Below are 17746 nucleotides of genomic sequence, written 5' to 3' on the forward strand. Positions count from 1 at the left end.
ATAACTGAATTTCTACTCATTAGTTCTCCTTAGAGTGAAGCAGCTTTTTTTCTGAATGTCACTTAATTTTCAAGGCGGTTTTACAACTTGTCATTTTGATGTTCCCCACTTTTATTCTTCTGGTACCAGAATACAATTTCATGCCACAAATGTGTATTGAACACCTTTGTTAAGCAAATTTCTGGGGCAATAGATAGATGGCTGCCCATGAGGACTGCATGGCATCTTGTGAAGACTACCCAACAAGAATGCAATGAGGTATCTTGAGATGGGCACTGGAGGTGAAATCACCTAATTCATTGTGAGAGAGCTAAGGATGCCTTCACAGAGAGGGTTTACCATCTTTGCACACGTGCACACACACACACACACAGAGCTTTTTACTCCAATATTTAACTCACAGTACATACTGACGTTGTATGATAGGATTCTTACTCACTTCAGCAACCTGATATGCCAACTTTTCACTTACATTTTTTTTTGAGTCCTGAAGACTTTTCTTTACAGAGTTACCCCTTTTAAAATGCAGATGCTTTCTGAATGAATCACGCCTGAATTGTATTCCCACTACAGCCAGGTAGTATGGGGACTCAGTGGTTTTGAGCCCAAGCTCTGCAGTCAGTGTCTAAATGTGAATCTTGGCTTTATGACTTATTAACTGTGTGAACTGGGCATGCTAACTGGATCCTGTGGATGATGATTTTCCACTTTATGATATAAGGGTTAGTAATACCTACATCAAGGGAATGGTAGGAATTTGAGATGATTTTGTTAAAAAACAGCCCAGAACCTAGCACACGGTAAGCACTCAATAAATGTTAGCTATAATGATATTACTATCTATCTATCTATCTATCTATCTATCTATCTCTCTATCTATCTAATTATATAATGATATCATTATCATTATTAGTTATCCACAGACACTCCAGTTGGAAACAGAGGAATAGGAATCAGGCACTAGAATGAGGGAGGCTTAGGAGAGCATAATTGGAGGAAGAATAACAGGAGTTGGCAGGACAGTTGGAAAGGCACTGAAGAAAAATTTAGCAGATTTATTTCCCTGTTCACCCCTATATGTCCCTCTTTCCACAATCTCAGCATTAGAAAATACGAGATTCAACAGTTAAAATTCAAACAACTTGTAGAAATATCCAGGTTCATTATTTTCTTTCATTCTTCCTTTTTAATTTTTATTTTCACAAAATTCTTGGAAAATGAAACCACATTCATGCATTGTTTTGACAAACTGCGTGGAGCATCCACACTAGGTGATAGGAATAGAGGAAGGAGTAACACAGGCGGGGCCTCTGCCTTCCATTGATGCGTTCTCTGTCACTGGTCAACTCTGATACATTTGCTGTTGGGAATACAGGGAAAAAGAATCAAGAACTTAAATACTCATCCTAAGCCTCCAAAGATTGAGGTCAGGCCTGATAGTGGTCCTCACCTATCTTCATTACCCTTCCACATTTCTCATCACCATTAACTCCACTTTAACGGCTCTAGCATCGTGAATAACTGATGAGTTATGAAGATGAGAAAGAAGAGAATAGCAATCAAAAGCAGATTTATCATGAATTTAATGAAGATTAAGTTTCAGGAATGCTCACTTGCCCAGGTGGCTTCAAGACTCTGGGAGAGATCCTGATACAGTAATAGGTTCATATAATCATGAGTTTTCATAAGACTTGCAAAAGGAAAATATTTTATTGATTTTTTTTTAAAGAGGGGACCCTCAAATTCTGTAGCTTTAGCCCCCCTCCAAGATGGTTCCCCTCTGCCATGATGATGATGGTGGTGATGATTAATAGCTAATGTTATTGTGATTATTGTGGGCTTATTGGATGCCAAGCACAATGGTAACTGCTTTACCTATTATCCCACTTAATCTTATTGTTCTTTAGGAGCTCACTAACAATTAGGATATAGAACCAGCAGGAAGTTTGACCAAACAAGGTGTTGGAGGCAACAGATTCTGTGATCTATGACTTATTCCCAGAATTGAAGAATCTGGGGGCTTTCTCTACACAATACTTCTTATCATCGAGTCCATACCCCTCCACGGTATTCATGGAAAATTCAGGAGTCTATGAACTTATATAAGAAAAACGAATATTTTCACTTACCTCTAACTGAAATTTAACATTCCTCCAATTATTAATGCAAGATTCAAATCTAAGTAGTACTAGCAGTTGCCGTGATTTTATCACCAAAAAATAACAAGTATTTTAATATCATATACGGTCATTAGAGATATCTGGAAATATTACTTATGCTCAACACTCCTTCAAATTATTAGAGCCACCGCTAAAATTTTTTTCAACATTATAATAAAGAAGTATATATAATGGGGTACAAAATGAAAAGATTCACTTCTACTTTTAGCAGTGAAGGACCAGAGACTACATTTGTGCACTCACCTTAAACAAGTAAAGAAAAAAATAATAATATTTCCAAAACAACAGTTTTGGGATAGACAATAGGCAGTGCAAATGGTAATACCTGCTAGAAGGGAAACAAATGAAGTAATCACTGAGATTGCCTCAGTTTACTGCCTCAAGAGTTTCCAGGAAGGAGGATCTGAAACAGATGACAGTAGTTCCCCTGTACTTAGCAGATGAATTTGAGAATTCAGGGAGGCCACAGTCTCTCGACTTTGTAAGGCAGAGTACTGAAAAGAAAGAGCTGCACAGAGAGAATGCTTTTGAGGTCTCCATAATGAGTGTTCCCAAGTCGTCTACTGCATTCTCATCAGCATGAGGGTGTGAGGAAACCACCCACATCTTGAGAAAGAACCAATAAAGAAATGGGTGAAACAGTCTCAAGAGATCACATAAGACTGGTAATAATTTTTGTCCTTCCAGCCAAAGTGGAAAAACCTTGTAGTGTACAGGGCACTGGCAATGTACTTGGAACTGTATTGCCTTAGTAGCAATAAAAAATTATTCCTAAAGACTGCTCTGGTTTTCTGTAACAAAGATTATAAGCAAGGCTTGAAAAGCTTACCAAATAATTTATTTGGGTTTCAGAACAAATCTCTAACATACTTTAAAGAATATAAAAATATCCAGCATTCAAAAATATAAAATTCAAATGTCAAGCACCCAATACAAACTTACTTATACACCCAAAGAAGAAGAAAAAATACACGTTTTATTAGGAGAAATAACATAAATCAATACAAGAAGATTCAGAAAAAGACACAGATGAAAGTATCAGCACGCAAGGATATTAAGCAGTATTATAAGTGTATTCTATATGTTCAAGAAAGTAAAAGAAAGCATGAGCATGCTAAACACAGATATGGAGGATAATTAAAAAGACCTAGTTCAAACTTGTAGAGATAAAATATAACTGCCCAGGATTTAAAAATATGTAGGAAGAGACTATCCGAAGATTAGATACTACATAAGAAAAGGTTAGTCAATTTGAAGATATTCCTATAGAAACTAACCAAATTTCTCACACAGGAAAATTTCAAGCAGGCCAATATATTTTTAATTAGAGTACTCAAAAGGTAAGAGACGTGGAAAAAAATTTGAGGAAATAATGGGTGAAAATTTACAAATCTGATGAAAAATATAGGCCCAAAGATCCTAGAAACTCAGTAAATGCCAAGCAAAAGCACAGGAAGAAAATTGCACCAAGGTATATTATCATCAAATTGCTGAAAACCAGTGATAAACAGAAAACCTTAAAAGTAGCCGAAAGAAAAAAAAAGTCACAATGAATACAGACAAAAAGAGAACAAAAAAATGACTGCAGACATTGAAAACAATGCAAGCCAGAAGACAGAGAAGAAACCTCTTAAAGTACTGAAAGAATAAAATTGTCAACCAAGAATTTATACTCAGCAAAATATCTCTCAAAACCAAAATAAAAATAAAAAATGTTTCAGACAAACAGGAGCTGAAATCTAGATCTATACAAAGTAATAAATAACACTGAGAATGTTAAAAGTGTGAGCATATATAAAAATACTCTTAAAAATCTCTTTAAAATACCACTGGTTATTTAAAGTAGAAATTATACTAACGTATTGGAGTTTTCACCATAAATCTAGATCTATACAAAGTAATAAATAGCACTGAGAATGTTAAAAGTGTGAGCATATATAAAAATACTCTTAAAATTCTCTTTAAAATACAATTGGTTATTTAAAGTAGAAATTATACTGATGTATTGGAGGTTTTCACCATATATGCGGTAGTATGACAATCATAGTTGAATATTTAAAAAATTTTTTTTCAATAAATAACAGAAAATGTATACTAAGAATATAAAAAACTTAATGTTTTCAACTAATTTAACCTAATTGACATTATGGAAGACTCTCTCTAATAAAAATACACATTATTTTCAAAGGCCCATGGAACATTTACCAAGATAGGCAATATTCTGACCGTAAAAGAAGTCTTATTAATTTAAAAAGAATTCAAAACATACAAAATATGTTCCCTAGCCACAATGGAATTAAATTAGGAATTAATAGTAGAAAGATATCTGGAAAATCCCCATGAGTTAGGAAATGAAATAACACACTTCTAATTAACCTATATGTCAAAGAAGAAATCAAAAGGGAAATCAGAGTATATTTTGAAATGAATTAAAGTAAAAGCATGAAAAGTAAAAATGTGTAGGATGCTGTTATCACACTGATTGGAAGGTGACTGATAGTACCAAACACCTTTTTTTAGGAAAGAAGAATGGTCTCAAATCAATGGCATATGCTTCCACCTAAAAAACCTAGAGGGACAAAAACATCTGAAATCAAAGTAAGTAAAAGAAGTAAAGCTATGAGCTCAAAACCAGAAAAAACAAAAAACAAAAAAAACTATTAATAAAGAATATCAGTATAAATGTTGCAGACAGACACTGAGATAAGCCCCAATGTTTCCCACCTCCTAGTATTCATGGCTTTGGTAATCTTCTACCCTTGAGTGTGAATAGGACCTGTGACTTGCTTCTAACCAATTACCTATGGTAAAGGTAATGAGATGTCATTCCTGTGATTAGGTTTTGTTATATAACAAAGGTGATAGGATACAGCTCCTGTCATTATGTCACATTATGTGAAACTCCATCTCAGCAGACTGAAGCCAGAGATGATTCTTCACTGTTTTTCTGTAGGCTTGATGAATTGAGTGACCATGTTGGAGAAACCCATGTGGCAAGGTGTATAGGCAGCTTCTAGCCACTTCTGGTGGCCTCTAAGACCTCGGAGCAGCCTTCAGACAGTAGCCTGTAAAAAGCCAGGCCCCTCATTCAAATTGCTGTCAGGAAATGAATCCTGTCAATTGCCTAAATGATCTGGGCATCACATTCTTCCCAGTTGAACCTGCAGATGAAAACACAGCCCACCAATATGTTTGTTTACAGCCATGTGACATATTTTGTAGACTGACTTGCAGATGACTTGATTATTGAATGCAGGATCATCTGAGAGAAAGAGAATCAAGAAAAACCTAGTTTGGTTTTGCACTGGGTGATGGTGACTTACTGAACAAGACAGACCATGGAGAAACAGTTGAAGGGAAGTAACAGTGGAAATCAGAAATTCTATATTGACTACACTAAATTTGAGGTACTTACAATATCCATAAGTGGAAATATTTAAAATTAAAAACCTTTTATAATAACCTCAAAACAAACAATAGGTTTTCTCCTCTCTTTCCCCTGCAGCTTTCCACTTAGACCAATATTAGACTCTTAAGAATTTCTGGTGGAGATTCTATTAAATTCTACTTAAAAAATTTCATCTCTGGGTGATAACAGAGATAACTATCTGGGGGAAAATGTGGAGTCATGCAGAGTGTTTAAAATATACTGTATTTGGTTCTTCTACTTCAGTTTCCTAAATAACACATGAATTTATTAAATAAAATCCATTCTTAAAAATCAATTCCACTAACTCCTCCATTGACCTTTTAAGCTCTTTAGATCCCTGTATTCAAATCCCCAAGTCAGGGAGTTTTAAAATCTTACATACAAACTTTAAAAAAAAAAAAACAAAAAAAAACCTATTTTCTAGGTTTTGTTAAGGCATAGCTAGGTGAGGTTAAAGTCATCTAATTAGCCATCCCACCACTGTGTCTCTTCATTTGCAACTGAATGACACTCAACTATGACGAGGAATTCTCCTCCTGTGAATTCTCAGAAATTATTTAGAAATTACTTAGAATCTAATTTTTCTGCCCAGGGAGCTCAGTAAGAAGGAGTCAGGCTCATTACTGCTTATCAGAAATTACTTTTTGTCTCAAGTCTTTTTTACCCTGAAAAGCCAATTTTGATAAGAAGTGAAGATTTAAGCCAAAAGAAGGGGCACATCATTGTAAGCAGTGATCAATGAAGTTGGGTTAGCCAGGCTTCTTTAGAGTCGTCCGAGAAGTCATCTTGCTGATGACCAACTCTTACAAAGTGATAAGTACCCGACTCTCAATGTGCTTTGAAAGCACTGAAGGGAAATCATCTATCTGCTATGATTAAAAACTACATCATGATGCTGTGTGCTTGAGGACAGTGTATAAGAAGGAAGAAAGACAGCTGGAAATCAGTGATGCATTAGTGTTACGTGTTAATGTAATTGTGAATGTTTTTCTTTGTTTTCCAACCTTTTGTGCAGATAATATTGTGAAAAGGGAATGAGGCGTATTTAAACATATTGCAAAAATTTCCTAATCTTTATTTAAACTAGAGTAGAATCATCAAACTGGGTGAACAAACAAATCCCAGTTTGGGTAAATGTTACAGATTTGGTCAATGTTGCTTAGAAGTAACTGAGATGTTTATTACCAATCAGCACTTTAACATAAAACAGCAGATTTAATGACCCGGAAATTAACTCAACTAAATATGCCTTGATCTTGTGAAATTACTGTTGGTATTTGCCCTAAACAGGCATGTTGGGTCCTGTCTGTGGCCCACAAGGCCCAGCTGGTCTAACTCCTGCCTACTTCCTCTTCCTGCTTCCTCCAACAACTTCCTCTCTCTCACTCTGCCCAGCCCTCCTGACCTTCTTTTTCCTCCTTGAGCAAGTTCATTTCTATGCCAATGCCTTTGTACTTGCTCTTGTCTCAGCCCAGACCACTCTCTGCTTGATCTTTGCATCACTGCCTTTATTTGATTCTTACTTCAACCATGACTTTCTCAGAGAAGCCTTTGGTGACCACATTGCCTAAAACAATGACATCCCCACCTGCACCTCATCATCTCATCACACAGTCATGATTCCAAACGCAGAAACCCTGCACTCTGAAATTGCCTTTATTCATTAGACTACTTCTTCATTGTCTCCCCACAGCCACCGCCACACACAGACTCTTGAATGTATGCTGCATAGACACACAGACCTTGTACTTTCTCCCCGCTATTATATCTGAAACACTGGAAACATCACCTAGCATAAATGAATATCTGTAATATTTGTTGGACAGATGATTAAGTTGAATCTAGTAGAACAAGAATCCGAGGTTTGTTTCATCAGAGTTACGTTTCATGAAGGTTATTACACATAGCGTAGAACAGTATTTCCATCTTTTAAAAATAATATTAATAATAATAGTGCCCATAGCAATTTTTTTAATTGGTAAAGTGAGGTGTATAGGATGTTGGGAAAAAGCTTTGTCTTGGAAATTTAATTGCTTTCTGCTCTTCAATGAGTCATTCTATTTGGAATGGAAAATCTAGTCCTCATATGTTCATTTATTTAAGAGGGATGAGCTAAGACCAATACAAACTGACAGATAGTCCCAAAGGGATAAATTCCTAAGATTAGAACTTGAAGGGCAAATTTGTAAAATATGTGAAGAATGTATATTTTTCTGCTTGTATATTCATATTTATACTGGGATGAAAGAATAATGTTACCTTCCAATGTGCCCAGGTCCAGGTCAATGCATACCAAGGTTTGATCCTGCCACATGAGTAAGACGGGCCTGGTGTATTACCTGAAAATACTAAATATTTCATAAAGTTACTATTTAGTGATTCTAGATACTGATGTTTTGCTCCTTTTACATCCTGTTAGCGTGATTCATTTCAAATATTGATACTACCATGGAGTTTTTCCAGACCACCCCAATTTAATGCACTCTTCCCATTTCTCTGACATCCTGTAGCAATTATTGGTAATTAAATGTGGCCTGCCTTTTGCTATTTTTGTTGTCTTGAACTCTTACTTGGGGTTCTTTTTGTTTTGATTGTTTGGGACTATTATTTAAAATATAAGTCATTGTGGCTCATTTCACCAGCAAGATTTTTAACACAGGGGTGATGCTTTCAACCTTTTGTGCTTTCCACAGGTCCCAGCACAGTGCTTTACATAGCAGGCAAGCACTACATATGTTGCCTTACCAGCAATTCTGGAGGGCAAATGCCGTACGTACCCTAAATTACCCATCTCAGCCTCTCTCTTCTCAGATGGGAAATATATCGGTGTTTTTTGAGGAAACTGAACCTCCTTCCTACAGCCCTTTTGAGTATTGATCTGGAGTGATGCTGTTGCTACCCTGGACATAACGTATTTCTTGCTTCCCTGCCACCAGAGATTAAATCGTTGACTGTAATGAATTAGAGTTAAAACTACCAGGTTCTTTGGATTCTCAGATAGAAAGAAAAACACATTAGTTGTGGTGGTTTGTTGTTACTGTTTTTTTCCTGTTTCTGTGAACCATCGCGAATTGTGATTACTCAGTTCACAATGAATAGATAAAAGGCCTTCTCTTTTTCATTAAGGTTAGGCAAGAGTGCAGGTAATTTTATCTCATAAAGATTACTTAATTCACCTTGGGTGAGGAGAAAAGGGCTGAAATAAAGCTAAAACCTATTCTGCAAGAACCCAACCTTTATGGCTCTGTTTGTTCCTGGTCTGGCTTATAATTCATTAGATCTCTTAGCAAAACAGATGCCATTGAAAGAGGCTCATGGACAGAGAGAAAATCCATGACCATGAAGAGACGTAGCTACAAGACCAATTCAATAATGAACTTAGATATGGGAAGGACTTCAAAAAAAAAATGAAGAAAAGGATTTTCAGTAAGTAAATAAGAATACCTCAGATTCCTGAAGGAATAGCAGCAATCCATGATAACAGTAATAAAAACAACCAGGATCTAAATCCACTTAGTTTTTCATTTTGGTGCAATATTTTCAGTTGCAAGCTGGGTTCCACAGTGAACGCTACATGAAGCTTGTAATTTTCCCCTAGAAATATTGTTCAAGCCTTCAGAGGCCCTAGAATGTTCAACCTGGTCCTTCACAATTATCCACATACATGCACCCTTTTCTTCACAGTTCAAAATTTTATTCTCTATAAATCCTTTGCTGATCATCTCTGCCCTTAACAAGTTCTCTTGACTCAATTCCTATAGCCCTGACTGCATATATGTCTCCTTTAAATCTTAACACATCCAGTACATTGAGTTTACAAAGGAAAATAGGCACAAACGCCAAAGTTTCTCAATCCTTCTCAATGTATTTCCAAAGAAAAGGGGGTAGTGGCTGAAGCACATGTATGTGTCATGGTAGGCCTAAGAGTTGTAGAGTGTGTTGACAGTATTTCAGGTGGAATCCCCATGGGGCCCAAAGGGAACAGACTTTAAAGTTGGACAAACTTAGATCTGAAACATATCTTCTGCAGTGACTGTGCGGCTGTATTAGTTTCCTGTGGCTGCTGTGACCAATTATCAGATACTTGGTGGTTTAAAACATAAGTTTATTGTCTCCCAGTTCTGGAGGCCAGAAGTCTGAAAACAAGGTGTCCACAAAGCTGCACTCCTTCTAAAGGCTTTAGGGAGAACCTGTTCCTTGCCTCTTCCAGCTTCTGGTGTCTCCAGTCATACTTCGGCTTGCAGTTGCATTACTCCAATCTTCACCTCTGTGGTCACCTTGCCACCTCCTATCCTGTATGTCTTCTCTTCTGCGTATCTGTCCCCCGGACTCCCTCTGCCTCTCTCTCATAAGGATATGTACACATAATTGCCTTTAGGGTCCACCTGGATAATGCAGAATGGTCTCGTCCCCTTTTTAAATTTACTCATTCACATATTTTGCTATATAAGGTAATATTCAGGGGTTTCAGGGGTTATGATCTGGACATATCTTTTGCGGGACTGCCATTCAACGCATGTAGTGACCTTAAAAAGAGATTTTAACTTTTTTTAAGCTACAGTCCCTCATCAGTAAGATGAGGTTAATAAACTTTTATTGTCAGGCAGTTAGGAGAAATAAAGTAAAATATATTTTCCATGTAAAGTATGTGTTGCAGGATCATGGAGGGTAAAAATCTTTCTCTGGGTGCTATTGTAATAAATTCAGCCCCTGCAGCACCCCCTCCATAGAGATGTCTCATATGTGCTCATTAAGAAAAGTATTCCGTTATCATATATGGAATCTGCTACCCCACCCCATCCTGCTTCAGGTGCCTTTGATGATACCCATTGTTTCTGCCTCATGCCAAACCACTGCCACCAGTGTCTAGTCCATACCAAGGGCTGCTGATGCTCCCAGATCTGCCAACGGTGTATTCCACATCTTGACCTAGCTTTTCGCTCTTGTGAGATGGTTGGTTTGAGGAGGTGCTGGTATGCAGTCATGGTAGATAATTCCCTGCCACCACTGTGGTGTGGCTAATTTAGTCAAGCCTTCAAGGAGCAAACATTTTATTGAATTACTTACAGTCCTCCATGTGCACAAACCACCCTGTACCCTTGTCAAAATGGAAAGACTCTTTCTCTCTCTAACCTTTTAAATTTAAATACCTCTTAATGGACAAGTAACGTATATTAATATATGAGTCCATGCAAAGTTAGGTCAGAACACAAATCAAAGTGAAAGTCCCATGGATTGCTCCACCCCACTGCTAAAAGAGGCACTGTCATGGACCAAGTGGGTTTGCCTGAATTTACTCTATTAAGACACTCTTAAGTTTCTTCTGCAAATAATCAGATAATTTCACAAGTTTGCCAGACTTGTATGAATCCCAGTGATAAATTAAAGTGAGCCTCAAGCTAGAATACTCCATTTCTGTCCTATTACACCTCCTAGTCCTCCCTGACTCCCCTCACCACTCACAGACACACAAGTAAATGTGCCTTGCACAGCACCCAGAACATAGTAGGTACTCGATAAACACAAGATCATCTTCTGTCTTGTACTCACAGTGCTTTGAACGCAGTAGGTAGTCAGTAGATGCATTTTGACCAATGAATATCTGGATTTGTAATGTATAAGAAAAATTGAAACATTCCTCATAAAATTTCAATCTTTCAATTTGCCCTCTAACTCTAACTTCTTTCACTATTAATTGGTTCTTAATAGTAAGCCGCTAAATATAGATGTTTGTACAAGAAGTGGGCAAGTAGTTTTCCACATCCCAGTTAAAATTCTTACTGCCTAGACTTAGCTTTGCAACATTGCTACATGGCTAAACTCTTGTATAACTTATAAAGGGGAAAGATTTCTGACTTTATGTTATAAACCCAGTTGATAAGGTTTGGATTTGTGTCCCCACCCAAATCTCAAGTCGAATTGTAATCCCCAATGTTGGAGGAGGGGCCTGGTGGGAAGTGATTGGATTGTGGGGGCAGACTTTTTCCTTTCTGGTCTTGTGATAGTGAGTTTTCACGAGATCTGGTTGTTTACAAGTGTATAGCACCTCTTCCTTTTCTCTCTTCCCCCTTCTCCTGCAATGTAAGATGTGCATTCTTTCTCTTCACCTTCCACCAAGATTATAAGCTTCCTAAGGCCTCCCCAGCCATGCTTCCTGTATAGACTGCATACCTGAGTCAATTAAACCTCTTTTCTTTCTAAATTACTCAGTCTCAGACAGTTCTTTATAGCAATTCAAGAATGGACTAATTCACCAGTAAAGGGTCTTGCCAATTCTGCAATAATATTACCTATTGGTTTTCTCCAGGAAACTTGACATGCTTTTTTGATATCAAAATGTTCATATTTTTTCATAGAGAAAAAATAAAGATAAGAATATATTTTCAGGCCGGGCGCGGTGGCTCAAGCCTGTAATCCCAGCACTTTGGGAGGCCGAGACGGGCGGATCACGAGGTCAGGAGATCGAGACCATCCTGGCCGACACGGTGAAACCCCGTCTCTACTAAAAAATACAGAAAACTAGCCGGGCGAGGTGGCGGGCGCCTGTAGTCCCAGCTACTTGGGAGGCTGAGGCAGGAGAATGGCGTGAACCCGGGAGGCGGAGCTTGCAGTGAGCTGAGATCCGGCCATTGCACTCCAGCCTGGGCAGCAAAGCGAGACTCCGTCTCAAAAAAAAAAAAAAAAAAAAGAATATATTTTCATTTTCTCACAGATTTATAGGAGGTATAATTTACAAAAATTGTATGCATTCAAGGTATGCAAAATGATGATTTGATGTACATATATATTGTGAAATAATTATAATCAAGCTAATTAAGATGTTCATCACCTCACATAGTTACCGCTTTTTTCTGTGTGTGGTAAGCACACTTCAGATCTACTCTATGTGCAAATGACAAGGATGCAATACATTATTATTAACTGTAGTTTCCATGTTGTATATTGGATTTTTAGAACTTAGTTCATTTTATAACTGAAATTTTGTACCCTTTGACAAAAATCCCTCCATTACGCCCACCCGCTAACCTCTAGCACCCACTTTTCTACTCTGTTTCTATGGGTTAGACTTATTTAGTTTCTACCTATATGTGAGACCATGCAGTATTTGTCTTTCTGTGTTTGGCTGCTTTCATTTAGCATAGTGTCCTCAAAGTTCATTCATGTTGACATAAATGGCAAATTTTCCTTTTGTTCAGGGCTGAATAATGTATTCCATTGTAAATATTTATCATATTTTCTTTAATCATCTGCTGATGAACACTTATGTTGTTTTCATATCTTGACTATTGTGAATAATGCTACAATAATATGGAGGTGCACTTATCTCTTTAGTGTATCATTAATAATTTCATTTCCTTTGGATATATACCCATAAGTGGAATTGCTAGACTGTATGGCAGTTCTACTTTTAGGTGTTTTTTGGCCGGGCGCAGTGGCTCACGCCTGTAATCTCAGCACTTTGGGAGGCCGAGGCGGGAGGATCACCTGAGGTCGGGAGTTTGAGACCAGCCTGACCAACATGGAGAAACCCCATCTCTACTAAAAATACAAAATTAGCCAGGCATGATGGCGCATGCCTGTAATCCCAGCTACTCAGGAGGCTGAGGTGGAAGAATCGCTTAAACCCGGGAGTTGGAGGTTGCGGTGAGCCCAGATTACGCCATTGCACACCAGCCTGCACAATAAGAGCGAAACTCTGTCTCAAAGAAAAACCAAAAAAACAAAAAAACACATACTTCTAGGTGTTCGTTTTTTATTTATTTATTTATTTTGGAAATAGAATCTTGCTGTCTTCTAGGCTCTCCAGCTTAGAGGAGCGATCTCAGCTCACTGCAACCTCCACCTTCCAGGATCAAGTGATTCTCCTGCCTCAGCCTCCCCAGTAGCTGGGATTATAGGAGTTTGACACTACGCCCAGCTAATTTTTCTTTTCCTTTTTTTTTTTTTTTTTTTAAGTAGAAGCGGGGTTTCACCATGTTGGCCAGGCTGATCTCAAACTCCTGACCTCAAATGATCTACCCATCTTGGCCTGCCAAAGTGCTGGGATTACAGGCATGAGTTAATGCACGCAGCCTATTTTTAGTTTTTTTGAGGTACCTTGACACCTTTTTCATAATGGTTGTACCAATTTACAATTCCACCAACAACATACAAGCATTCCCTTTTCTTCACAAGGATAATAATTTTTATTCTTGTTTTAGAAATGAGAACCTGAAGACCTGGAGAACTGTGACTTACCCATATCAATGTAAAAGGCTTGTGCCCTCCCTGCTGCAAGGCTGGGATCATTTCAGAAGTGGTACGCCAAGTTTCCAAGCATTTATTATAATTTATGTTTCATGGACCAGTTATCATTCCCCACCCTGGAAATCACTATGGATTGACACACTCTGGGTCTGGTTGGGGCCAAGGAAATTAAAGTAATTATGATGTAAACATGTTGGTATTTATGCTAATGCTTGCTAGAAGATGCAATGTAGAGAAGGTAGATTGACATAAGGCCATGTAGCCTGTGTATTCTCATTAAATGTTTAAAGGCTGAATATGCAAGAATGCTGGCAAATTTCTGGAAACTAACTACTGGAAAATGTTAGCTAAATGGTAGATTTAGAAGTAGAGGAAGGGATGAAAAAAAGCTGTTGAATTAGGGATAACTTTGCAAGCGTTGACTTAGGTGCTTGCGAAATGGAAGTGGAGCTGTTTTCTCTCTTTTTTACACATCATGGCATTTTGCTGGGGATTAACTCATTGTCTCTTTTCTTTCCTTGCCAGGATGCTAAAAGAACATTGATATAGTTCTTTATCACTGTCGTAACTGTTTCTGTAAGACCTACACCGGCAGCATCGGTGCCATTTAGTAAATGTGCCGGCTCCAGTAGGAAGCAGAAAAAAGACCAGTTTGAACTCCTTAGCCTACTAGTGATGTGATCTGGAAAAATTGTCTTTAATTTTATGGTCTTAGTGTTTTCCCTCATCTGTAGTATAAAAATAATATTATAATAATATTATAATACCGACAGAATTGTTTTGAGACAGTTAATGTCACAGTGCTTGGTGAAGCATAGGCCAGTACATATGTTATGTAAATAATGGTCTTATGCCACTGATTGTCACTTATTGCGCTAGACTTGACTGCCTTCTTGTTAGAAATACAGTACAATCAAGAAAATTAGCAACTTCAACCTTGTTTCTAATTTAAATATATGTTACTCTGTGTGTGTGTGTGTGTGTGTGTGTGTTCATACCTATGTTTCTTCATCATTGAAAATGCAATTATAGCTGAAACTGATTTCTATTATTGGTGTTTTCTCATGATAACAGAATTTATCCTGAATTAATAGCATTAGTAGAAGTGGAGACTGTTTCAACCACTGCAATGGAACAGTAGCAAAATGGTGTGGAGACAAGTGTCTGACCACTAGCTCAGCAGGGAAACAGGCAATGAGGAGCAAGAATTGTCCGACTCATGGACTCAGTGTAAATGGGTGAAAGCGCGATTCTGAGAAGGGACACAAGTCACCAAGGGCCATGGTCAGCCAAAATGCTAACCTCGGAAGAGGCAGCTGTAGATATGAAGTGAGCTGTGTTATGTGGAGCAAGTTCACAGCAAAGGGGGAGTTATCAAGAGTAGCTGACCCAATACCTTCTGAAAGATCACCCACTTATTGAAACCCTTTGTTTTACATGTTTTGCTGTTGACAGGCTGTGCAATTATTAAAGCGGCACTTTTCCTTACTTATCTTCTACAGAAAAGATTAAGAAAGCACAGATTGAATTGCCAATATCCAGTATCCAAGTTTGAATAGCACAGATAAAATTGCCCACAACTGTTAGACACTCGGGCTAAAGGGAGTAGCCCTTCCCCTGGGCTGCATTTGCTTACCCTCATCAACACACTCGGAAGCCATTCAGAATGATTTCCAAGACCAATTCTTCCTATTCCACCCTGTCTAGACTTTCTTGGAATGTTTTATGTAGAAAAGTCCTGGATTTTCCTTTTTATTGACCCCTGAACTCTTGAGGTCTCTGGGTACGGAAAGTCTGTCACTGCCAAATTTCCTGTCGGCATAATTTCTTACCTGTTTTAAGTAAATAACCCATCTTTTCTGAACCCAGTGGCATAGTGAGTAGAGGGAGCTATCTGCTCAGAGGAAGGAGTATTTTATCACTGACATGATTGAGAATTATCAGTGCAGGGTGGTGATAAAAAGCAGGTCAACTTTTAGTTGAACTTTATTATGATTTTAAAATTCATTACAGGCAGTGCACCCCCTTATTGCCTGAACCTGGGGCGGATTTCCTGCCTTAGAATGCCTGAGGGCAATTGCTTTAAGGTGTTTGCATGTGTGTGTGTATGTGTATGTGTTTAGTGGGGGGAGTACTTCAAAATTGTCTTTAGTTTTTTTAATTTTCCTTTTCTTTTTGAGGAATTTTAAAAAATCAGGACACTTCAGCCTATTCAGTTATCTATGCAATAAGTATTCCCAGAGTACTGTTAGATTAACAATTCCAGATATTAGAATTACAGTAATAGGCAAGCCCTGTTCCATGCCCATCAGTAGCTCAGACATCTAAACAACCTCCAGATTCTCCAGAAATTGCTTATTTTTTCATTTATTGAAAAAGTATTTATCAAGTACCTATTATATGCCATGTACCTTGCTAGATATTGGAGATAAAATTGGCAAAGAAATCCTTGACTCTGTCTTCATTTAGCTTCCAATCTCCCAAGTATGCTTACCTCCCTTCTTCGTGAAAATTCTATTTCCCAAACTCAGTCACTTAATTACTACCTTTAAGATCTTTCGTATGTTAATAAATCAAAAGTGTTATTGTTTACTGAAGATTTGCTTTACTCCCGCTTAAGTTTAAAACCATTTTATAAGGAAATACTTTATTTCTATTCTCAGAAATATGTGCACATGATTATAACCTCCATGAGACTTTGTATACTTCTCATGACTTGCTCCTCACAGTGTCCTGCTGATGGTAAATGGAAGACATAAATACAAATGAATGAAAAAAACCCACCCTATTAATAAATTCTAGTTGAATCTTGTCTGCCAATACCTAAATTAGTTAAAAGAGAGATTAGTACAGTTTCGAGACATACTTTAACCAAAATAAGACTTTTCCCATGAACGAATTGTAATTATTGGAAAGGAAATAACTTGGTTATTGTGTGCCTTGGTGTTACCTTATTCCATGTCCTTGTTCCACCTAATGGTCTTGCTTACCTACAATAACCATGCCATATGTTTTGTCAGGCCGTGGTCAAAACTGTCGGCTTACTTATTAAGTTTTGTGTGGAGTAATCTTTTTGATTGAAGGCCTAGAATTGCTTATATCAACAGGAATTACGAACCTAATTCCAATTTATTTTCTCTTTTTTTACTTGTCTGTAGGTGACACATTTTCACTGCATTTGTAGCTATCTCAATATATTTTTGTTCCTTTTTTTTTCTGTTTACTATAGAATGCATAATCCTGGATCTCTTGTTCGCAAATTGACAGCGTGAAGCCCTCTGGAAGCCCAAGACTCCTGGTGGTAAGGCATGAACTTTTTTGCAGTTATATCTCTTCTGCATGGAATGATACTGCTGTTTGATTTAAGTTTGAACTTGAAAGATTCATTCCTTTAGGGAAATATTTAACCTAATCTTGATTTTTGCCTCAAATTGGCGTTAGACGAGCTTGACTAAGTGGTCCGGTTGCGTTAGCTTTACAGATTGGATTCTTGATTTAATACAGCTCAAACTACTTATTATTATTATCTAAACCCTCTTTGCCAATTTAGAAAGAATACAATAGGAGGGGAATAAAGATAAATAATAAAAGCACTGCCCAAGCACACCGTTTGAATCATAACCCAGGTCAGTGAGTTGCATGCCATACACTGACAATCCTTTATGGGGTGTTTCCAAATTTTATACAATGTAAAGTGTGTTCTTTTCGTAACCAAATATATACACTGTAATGGCCTTGTCTGTTAAGCAGTCACACAGGAGGGCAAGTTGCATGGTGCCTATAGATGGAAATAGTCCAAATTATGACCAAGTGATGGGAGAAGCAGCAGCCAAGTGCCAGAGAGAGTCTGTGAGTGGACATGTGACTGCTGTTCCTCATGAATGTTGGT

The 17746-nt window shown here is 37.6% G+C and overlaps 1 protein-coding gene across 2 annotated transcripts in view; it reads left to right on the forward strand.

The window, feature by feature from the left end:
- The window catches only part of SEMA6D (semaphorin 6D), a 584563-nt gene that overhangs the window by 261654 nt on the left and 305163 nt on the right, over positions 1-17746 (forward strand). For both annotated transcript variants that reach the window (XM_025390610.1, XM_025390606.1), the window contains one exon: positions 17087-17158. The gene's annotated coding sequence lies outside the window, so the exon portion shown is untranslated. The remainder of the gene's footprint in view (positions 1-17086; positions 17159-17746) is intronic.

Source organism: Theropithecus gelada, chromosome 7a, assembly GCF_003255815.1.
Source record: "Theropithecus gelada isolate Dixy chromosome 7a, Tgel_1.0, whole genome shotgun sequence".
NCBI classification, from domain to species: domain Eukaryota; kingdom Metazoa; phylum Chordata; class Mammalia; order Primates; family Cercopithecidae; genus Theropithecus; species Theropithecus gelada.